The sequence below is a fragment of the Triticum urartu genome, chromosome 2A (assembly GCF_056163025.1).
Source record: "Triticum urartu cultivar PI428250 chromosome 2A, HENAU_Tu73, whole genome shotgun sequence".
Classification (NCBI taxonomy): domain Eukaryota; kingdom Viridiplantae; phylum Streptophyta; class Magnoliopsida; order Poales; family Poaceae; genus Triticum; species Triticum urartu.
In genome coordinates this window covers 17,431,652-17,441,038 of record NC_141874.1, presented here as the reverse complement: position 1 = coordinate 17,441,038, position 9,387 = coordinate 17,431,652, and positions in this window count along the sequence as shown.

Sequence of the window (9,387 nt, the reverse complement as noted above, 5' to 3'; positions counted from 1 at the left end):
GAAATCCTCACAGGACACGCCTGAAGATGCCGCCTCAACACAGGCTCAACTATCCCAGCGCGAGGGTCATACAGTACTTAGCCCGGGAACACTTGGGCAGGGGTTAAGGAAGGGTCTAGAAGGTGTGCCCAAGAAAAAAGGAGAGAAAGAGATCGGGGAAGATAGCTGCCTCCAAACAAGCCAGAGCACATAGCAGCCAAACAATGCATTCTGAAGAGTGTGTACCCGTGAAAGGTGCGGCCATGTTCCATCTCACGGGCGAGCCGATGCTACCACCGAAACCACTGGAGGCACTATCAGGGGATCTCAGGAGACTGCACGACCATGTGCTGTCGACTGAGAAAAGCCTACTAGCCTCAAAGGATCCAGGATATCCGACATACGCGGCTCGTGTGCCTGAGGGGAAGTGCTACGTCGAGACATGGCCCGTGGAGGTGTTCTTCCTGCGGTTTGACCATATCTTTGATATGTTTCTGACAAGGCGGCTCGATTTTACAATCGCCCGCCTTTTTGCGCTACATATGAGCTCTGTCATGAACAATGAAGAAGTCTCAGAAATCTGTGTGGCGGATCTGTACTACATGCACGAGTCTTTCTTGAGTCTCGGTGACTTTGAGCGTGAAACTGCTAGGGACTACCTCCAAAACTTCATGGTACAGAATAAGGACCGAGAAATTGTCCTCGTGCCTTATCATCCAAAGTAAGTCAGTTTCGAACAACCCTTTCATACATTTCAATCATTCCTTCTTTCTCTATGGGGAATAATTTGAGGTGCCTTTTCCCCGCAGCAACGGGCGCGCCATCCTTATCGTTCTTTATCCGCAAGTCTCCCACGCCGTGTATTTTGACCCTTCCAGAGACTACGAGAAAAAAGACTACACCCACATAATGAATATTCTAGATGATGCTCTCCAAGGCTTCAGCTTTAGAGGTGGCCACATGCAGATCAGGAAACAAAGGAACAAGAAGATGGGTTTCGCGCATAAAACTAACTTCTCCTGCATCCAAGTCCCAAAACCAAGCAAGAAGGATGGATTGTACATCCTCCATCTCATGAATCAGTTCAACACGGATCACCAAAAGCTTCGCATGAGAAGCAGAAATGATGATCATATCCACAAGTGGCTAGAATCTCATGGAGAAGCGGATTATAAACTTAGAGATGCCTTCTTTTGCATCCAAAGCGACATTGCGACGATCATCATGAAAGAAGTCGTCGATGAGAAGGGGATGTTCCACCACGGCCCTATATCGCGAGCTGATGTCCGAACTCGCATAGGCATGCAACGTCTAGACCTCACGCCGTTCAAGAAGCTAGGGTCCATCCTCGATGATATGGAAGGATGGAACTTCTAGTGATTTATGATGTCGATGATGATGATATGTGTCGGTTGAACTTGTATACTATTTGTAGTGATGCAACTTTGTGATGTCCACGATCCCTGCCGAACTTGTGTAACGCTACTTTGTTAGTTTGCGTACGATGACCTGCGTACCTCTAGTTAATTAATTTGCGTACTGTATGTTGCATCTAGTTGCTAACCCTTTCTTTTTCGGTGTTCTCTAGTATATTTTGTTACATATATATGATTGTACATCCTCTTCATGAACATGCATCTCTAACAGGTACCTAGTTTCTTGATGGCGAGATGGAACTGCTATGTCGTGTACAAAGGGAAGGTTCCGGGGGTGTACAACGAGTGGCATGAGTGTCAGGCGCAAGTGAATGGGTTCTCGGACGCCAGCCATAAAGGCTTCAAAAGCAGACAAGAAGGAGAAGCTACACTGGTAGAAAAAGGGCCTGTAGTCTCGGCTCGTAAGGGCCTATTGTCCCGGTTCTGGAACCGGGACTAAAGGGTCGGTACTAATGCCCTGTCCCTTTAGTCTCGGTTCAATCCAGAACCGGGACAGATGGGCCTCCACGTGGGCAATGCGCGGAGCCCAGGCAGGAGACCCTTTGGTCCCGGTTGGTGGCACCAACCGGGACCAATAGGCATCCACGCGTCAGCATTTCTGTGGCTGGGGTTTTTGTTTTTTTTGAAAGGGGGGGGTTGGGGGTTTTGGGGGGTTAATTTAGGTGTTTCATATATTGTGTTAGCTAGCTATAATTAATAGAGAGAAGTGTCCTCTCTTATGTCCGTGCTTGGTCGACGCTACGTACTATACATACGTATAGAGAGGACTAGACACGCTAGCTAGCTAGTAAGCAAACGAAGGAAACAGAAGATCGTCATGAACATATATGCATACAGAGAGAAGTGATATCGACCACCTCTCCTTCTCCGAGAGATTGGTCGAACAACAAGTTCTCGTATATCTATCCGACACTACCGGCTACATATATACAATAATTATCTCTTACAAATATAATCATACGGACTCAGGGTCCAAATAGAATTCTCCGTCTTCAGGAATCACGTGGTCAAGAAAGAATGCCGCCAATTCCTCTTGAATTGCTCGCATGCGAGCTGGTGCTAGGAGTTCATCCCGCTTCCGAAACATCTAATTTAAAGAAGGGGGTCAATACATATATATATGAATGAATGAAACTCAACACAAATGATGGTAATAAAATAAAATTGTGAATGTTGTTATTTACGTACTTCATATTGTTCGTCAGTGTAGCCCCGCTCACAGGTCGTGTGGCGGATGGACTCACAAACGTAGTATCCACAGAAATCATTCCCTTGTTCCTGCCACAACCACTTTACAAGAAATAGAGGTCAATCAAACTGATAAGCAAGAATGCCAAATGGTATTGATGAAACTAACGCTTGAATGACTAGTAGATGCGCGGAACATGCTACTATAGTACTTACTTTCGGGTGTCTAAATTGCAGCTCCTTCGGCAGTCCCGGAGCTTTTCTGGTGAATTTTCTCCAAACCCTGCCGGACAAAGAAAACAATTACTTGATATATCAGGAAATGAACAAAGTTGCTGATATGGTGGATAATGATCGATTTAACTTACTTCTCGAGTATTTGAGTCATGTCTGCATAGTCCTGGGGATCTTTTCGTCTTGAGTCTAAGACGGTTACTAGTCCCTGCTCAAGCTTAATCTTTAGGAGAATATAGTGGAAACTACACACGCATGCATAACTCATCAATTACATTACTATAACCTTGACTAATATATAAGGGAAACCGAATACGCACAAGACAGTAACACTCACTTGAAGTTGTAAGGAAAGAGTATTATATCTTTGTTTTCATTTATTACGAATGATCGTAGCAAGTTGGCCTCGGTAGCTGCGGCATGAAATTTAACCTGAGTTGCATCTATGAGATATGTGTTAATGAACCCAATATCACCGACTTGTCTTTTCTTCAATTCGGCGATCTTCAATCTGCATAATATAGTGAGGATGATTATAAATACATGCAATGAAAGAGCTGAGCTATATAGAGAAACTTAATGACAGAAGTAGTACTACTTACAGACAGTAGCAGGCGACCGTTGTTTTATCGAGGGCCAATTGATTGAAAAACTGATAGAACTCCTCAAATGGAACAGGCAACAGTTCAATTCCAACGAGGTCATGCTCCTTTTTAACTTTCACATACAAAGTACTCCTCCCCCCAGAGTCTCTGCAGATTTTCAAGTACTAATCAAGCAATCTTCGCATCATCGTTGATAGAGATCTTTCATCTTTGACGAGAGGCTTCCCGTACTCGTATCTTTGTATCTGCACATCCATGGGTTCATAATGTACATCGTCGGGCAGGTAATCTTCAAGATTGCTATAACCGGGCACCATCCTCGGATCATTAGCGACGTTGTGGCTAGGCACCTTGAGCGGGGGGCACGATTGCTTCGCTTGTTCGCCGAGCTGGGCAATTTGTTTCCCAGCTCGTCGTTCTTTCAGCCTTTAATCACTGACAGTACTTCCCGACCGCTCCGCTTCGGCAAATTCCTTTCCAATAATGCGCTCATAGTTTCCTTTCGGCGGAGACTTCGGTGGTTTTGTCAGGGCAGCCACAGTGCGCTTCGCTTTCACCAGATCTACCTTCTCCTCCGGAAGTGGATGTCTCTTTGCTTTCAACCCTTGAAACCAGTCATCCACTTCGGTTCGTGCGATCTCGGTGTTCTCCTCCGGGGTCCTCTCGTATGGTAACTTCTCTGGAGTCTTCAGAGAAGGACCGAATCTGTATGTCCTCCCGCCTCTGGTTGTACTACTAGACGCCGACCGAGCAGACGGAGCAGTTGTCTTCTTTACTTGCTTACGAGGCGGAGGAGAAGGACTACGACGCGCCGGAGCAGCCGGAGCGGCGGCAGGTCTCTTCCGCCCTTGCTGACGAGGCGGAGAAGGAGGAGGCTGGCTGCTCGGGCGCGTCGGCGCAGGCGGAGAAGGAGGCGGAGTGCCGCCACGCGCTGGAGAAGGAGCCGGTCGAGTGCCCTGATCATCACTCGCCGGAGGAGGAGGCGGTGGAGGAGGCGGAGTGCCCTAACTCGTCGGAGGAGGAGGCGGTGGAGGAGGCGGAGTGCCCTGACTTGCCGAAGGAGGAGGAGGAGGCGGAGGCGTCCAGTTCGGAAGGTTGATGAGCTCCTTCCGCCATAGGCATGGAGTCTTCAGAGCAGACCCCAGCCGAGTCTCCCCTTCACCGGTAGGGTGGTCAAGCTGGAGGTCCTCAAATCCCTCCGTTATTTCATCCACCATCACCCTAGCATATCCTTCTGGAATCGGCCGGCAGTGAAAAGTTGCGCCGGGTTCAGTAGGATAAACAGAGCCAACAACCGCCTTGACCTTCAAATTCATCCATTGCGTCATAAGGTGGCAATTTTGAGACTCCGTGATAGCATCCACGGGATAGCTGGCAGGAGCCGTCAAGGCATGCTCCGGCTGAAGCAGCTCGGTGGAAGCCACGCTGCTTCTGCGCTGAGATGGCGGGGTAGCTTCGGGGGAAGCTTCGGCAGTACGTTTGCTGCGATTTGCTTCTCGTTCCTCTATCGCGTCTACCCTTGCTTGCAGCGCCTGCATTTGGGTCTGCTGCACTTTTTTCCTCCTCTCATGGGATTTGTAACCGCCTGCGTCCGGAAACCCAACCTTCCACGGAATGGAGCCTGGCGTGCCTCGTGTCCGTCCAGGGTGCTCAGGATTCCCGAGGGCCATTGTGAGCTCGTCGTTCTCTCTGTATGGAAAGAACATCCCTTCCTGCGCTGCTTCGATATACTGCTTAAGCTTCCTGACTGGTATGTCCATTTGATCGTTCGTCCAAATGCACTTCCCTGTTACAGGGTCCAAGGTTCCGCAACCCCCGAAGAACCAAGTCCGGCAACGGTCTGGCCAGTTAATTGTCTCTGGTTCGATCCCTTTATCAACCAGATCATTCTCAGTCTTGGCCCACTTAGGCCGGGCTACGAGGTAGCCACCTGACCCCGTGCGATGGTGAAGCTTCTTCTTCGCAGCATTTTGCTTGTTTGTCGCCGACATCTTCTTACTCTTTTCCGATGTCTTGTGGGCCACAAATGCGGGCCAGTGATCTCTGATCTTCTCATATCTGCCCTTGAATTCTGGTGTCTCATTATTTTCGACAAACTTATTCAGCTCTTTCTTCCACCTCCTGAATAGTTCCGCCATCCTCTTAAGAGCAAAAGACTTGATTAATTGCTCTTTAACTAGCTTCTCTAGATTATCCTCTGGCGGTAGGGTGAAATTTGACTTCAGCTCAGTCCAAAGATCATTTTTCTGCATTTCATTGACATAAGACACCTCAGGGTCTTCTGTAGCCGGCTTAAACCATTGCTGGATTCTTATCGGGATCTTGTCCCTAACCAGAACCCCGCACTGAGCAACAAATGTGTTCTTTGTTCGGATGGGTTCAATCGGTTGGCCGTCGGGCGCGATTGCTATGATCTCAAACCTTTCATCCGAGCTCAACTTTTTCTTCGGGCCTCATCTCTTTACCGAAGTTGTGCTCAATCCGGAGGGCTAGAAAAAAGAACAAAGACTTGATTAATATGTGTACATACCAAAACAATGAATGCATCAATCAGCTAGTCAGCACAGGCTTAACTAATATATATACCTGGCCGGACTCGGTTCGGTCACCGGAGCCGTCATCACGGTCTCCTTCTTGCACCGGCATTGGGTCACCGAAGCCGTCCTCATGTTCTTCTTCTTGCACCGGCATTAGGTCACCGTAGCCAGCTTCTTCACCCTCTCCTTCCAGACCATCGGTGTCGTTGAGAAACAACGAGACGGGATCACTTCCTTCTGCGATTATGTCCCTCAACAACGCTTCTTTTGCTTCGTCTCGGGCGGTGTCCATAGTTTCTACAAATATTTACAACATGGCAATTATTATTCAAACATGACAGATGGATATATTAGTGGCAAACGTAGAACTAGCTACCTAATCATAGTAAGGAATCATATATATTAATTAGTGGCCTCGACGCTACTTCTCTAGGGTTTGGGGTGGCCTTGACAACGCTTCAAGGGTTTGGGGTGGCCTCGAGAACGCTTCAAGGAGGGGGTAATATCGACCCCGCCCACATGTTGAAGCTATCAGGAGGGGGTATATATCGATAACGACGACACTACATCTATGTCCCTCGACGACCCTCGTTCCCGATAAAAAAAGAGGAAGAAGAAAAAAAAAGAGGAGAAGAAAGAATAGAGGAGAAGAACTCCTCTATTCTTTCTTCTCCTCTTTTTTCTTCTTCTTCCTCTTCTTTTTTTATCCTCTTCTTCCTCTCATGTTCGAGAGGATCGCCGAGGGGTCGGGAGGTTGCCTAGAGTCAAAGGATTCAACAAAACCATGTCTTCATCATTAGGCAAAAGTAACAGGTGCATGATGGTACGAAGCTCTGCAAAGTTATTTTGGAACGGAGTCCTAGATAGGATAATTCGGTTTTTGGTACAAAGTTCAGAAAGAACCTTCCAAATATCGTTATTTGGAAGGCCTTTGCTGAAATTCATACAAAAAGGAAAATTATCCTATCCGGGACACCATTCCAAAATAACTTTGGAGGACTTCGTCATGCCCTGGTTACTTCTAGCTAATGATGAAGCCATGGATTTCTTCAATACTTTGACACTAGGAAATCTCTCTCTCGACCCCTCGGCGATCCTCGACCCCTGGAACCCTCGACGACCCTGGAACCCTCGACCCCTAGACGACCCTGGAACCCTCGACCCTCGATCCCTCGACCCTATAGAACCCTCGAACCCTCGACCCTGAAACCCTCGACCCTTGACCCCTTAACGACCCTCGACCCTCTACCCTAGTTCCCGACCCTCGACCCCTCGGCGATCCTCGACACCCTCGTTCCCGATAAAAATTAAGAAGAAGAAGAAGAAGAAGAAGAAGAAGAAGAAGAAGAAAGAGGAGAAGAAGAAAGGAATAGCTAGAGGAGAAGATCGAAGAAAAAAAAGAAGAAAAAAAAGAGGAGAAGAAGAAAGGAATAGTGGAGAAGAAGAAAAAATAGAATATATTCTATTTTCTCTTCTTCTCCACTATTCCTTTCTTCTTCTCCTCTTCTTTTTCTTCTTTTTTCTTCTTCTTATTTATTTCTCCTCTTCTTCCTCTCCTCTTCTTCTTTCTAAGTCCTGCATATATACACAGAGTATTGGTCCCGGTTCGTACCCCTGTCGACCCCTCGTCCCTCTCTCGACCCCTCGACGACCCTCGTCCCTGATAACATTTTTTTCTCCCCTCGACCCCTCTCGACCTCTCGTCCCCCTCTCGACCCCTCATCATCATCTATCACCACCCTCGTTTTCTTTAGCATATATCCATGAACAAAAAAATAATTCATATATAGAAAAAATGCTATATGAACATACATACATATGAGCATATACAGAGAGCATATACATAGCCAAATCCATATACAGAGAGCATATACATACATACATACATACATACATACATACATTCATATGAGAATATACATACATACATAGCCAAATCCAAATACGTATGAGCATATACATACACATATGAATTTTTTTATCACACAGAGAGCAGCGGCGGTGGCAGCGATGGTCAGAGCGACAGGGATCGATGTGAAGGGGGGAGCTCACTGGGGGCGCGATGGGGAGGAGGCCGGGGACGGGGAGGAGGCCGGCGACAGCGCGGGGGAGGCCGGCGACGCGGCGCGGGGCAACGGGGAGGGGGCCGGAGATGGCGCACGCAGCGACGAGGAGGAGGCCGGCGACGGCGCACGCAGCGACGGGGAGAAGGCCTACGGCGGCGCACGCAGCGACGGGGAGAAGGCCTGCGGCGGCGCGGGGCGACGGCAACGGGGAGCGGGCGACGACGGGCTCGGGGCGGCGATGACGACGACGAACGGCCTGGGGGCGTCGTGGGGGAATGGGAGCGGTTGGCAAAATTTTCACAAGTGCTACCTTATATACCCAGAGCAATGGTCCCGGTTCGTGGCACGAACCGGTACCAATGCACACCTATGGTCCCGGTTCGTGCCACCAACCGGGACCATAGGTCTCTTTTTAGCAGCCGAAAGGGCGGGAAGCAGAGGCCTATGGTCCCGGTTGGTGAGGCGAACCGGGACTAAAGGGGGGCATTGGTCACGGTTGGTGACACGAACCGTGACCAATGCCCCCTTTAGTCCCGGTTGGTGCCACCAACCGGGACCAATGGCCTTTTGCTGCCCCGCCCCCAAAAGTTTAGTCCCACCTCGCTAGTTGAGAGGGCTCGGGAGTGGTTTATAAGCGCTGCTGCGCCCACCCTCCCGAGCTTCCGGGCCTAATCTGTCACTGCAATGCCTATGGGCCTACTGGGCTTGCTGCGGGCCTGAATCCTGGCCCATGGTAGGGTTTCTAGTCGTATTCAGGCCGTGGTGGCCCAGTAGGTGGCATTTTTTTGTTTTTTGTTGCTTTATTTATTTTCTTTTGTTTTTTGCTTTATTTTTTAATTCTTTATGCTTTTAGTTTTAGAAAAATTATAAACTTTTTGTTAATGCCATTAGTTTTCAAATTTGAAAATACTTTTTTAGTTTTTTTGTTTTCTTTGTTGCTTTATTTATTTTATTTTGTGATTAACTTTACTATAAAAATAGTTTTTTCCTATGTGAGAGGAGCTCAACAAGGCAGAGAGGGAAGGGCTTATAAACCGGTGTGAGCCCCCTTCGGTTGGCGAGGTGGGACTAAACTCTGCTCGCAACGAGGACCAACCCTTTAGTCCCGGTTTGTGGCACAAACTGGGACTAATGGTCATGGGCCAGGGGCGAGGAGCAAAATTATAAACTTTTTGTTAGTGCCATTAGTTTTAGAAAGTTGAAAGTTGAAAGTTGGCATGGGCCAGGGACTAATGGTCATGGTATTACGAGGGCCGAACCATAAGACATGAAAGCATTTCAAATGAACTCTGAAAAAGTTGAAAGTTGGGATGGTATCATAATTTCACCCACATAGCATGTG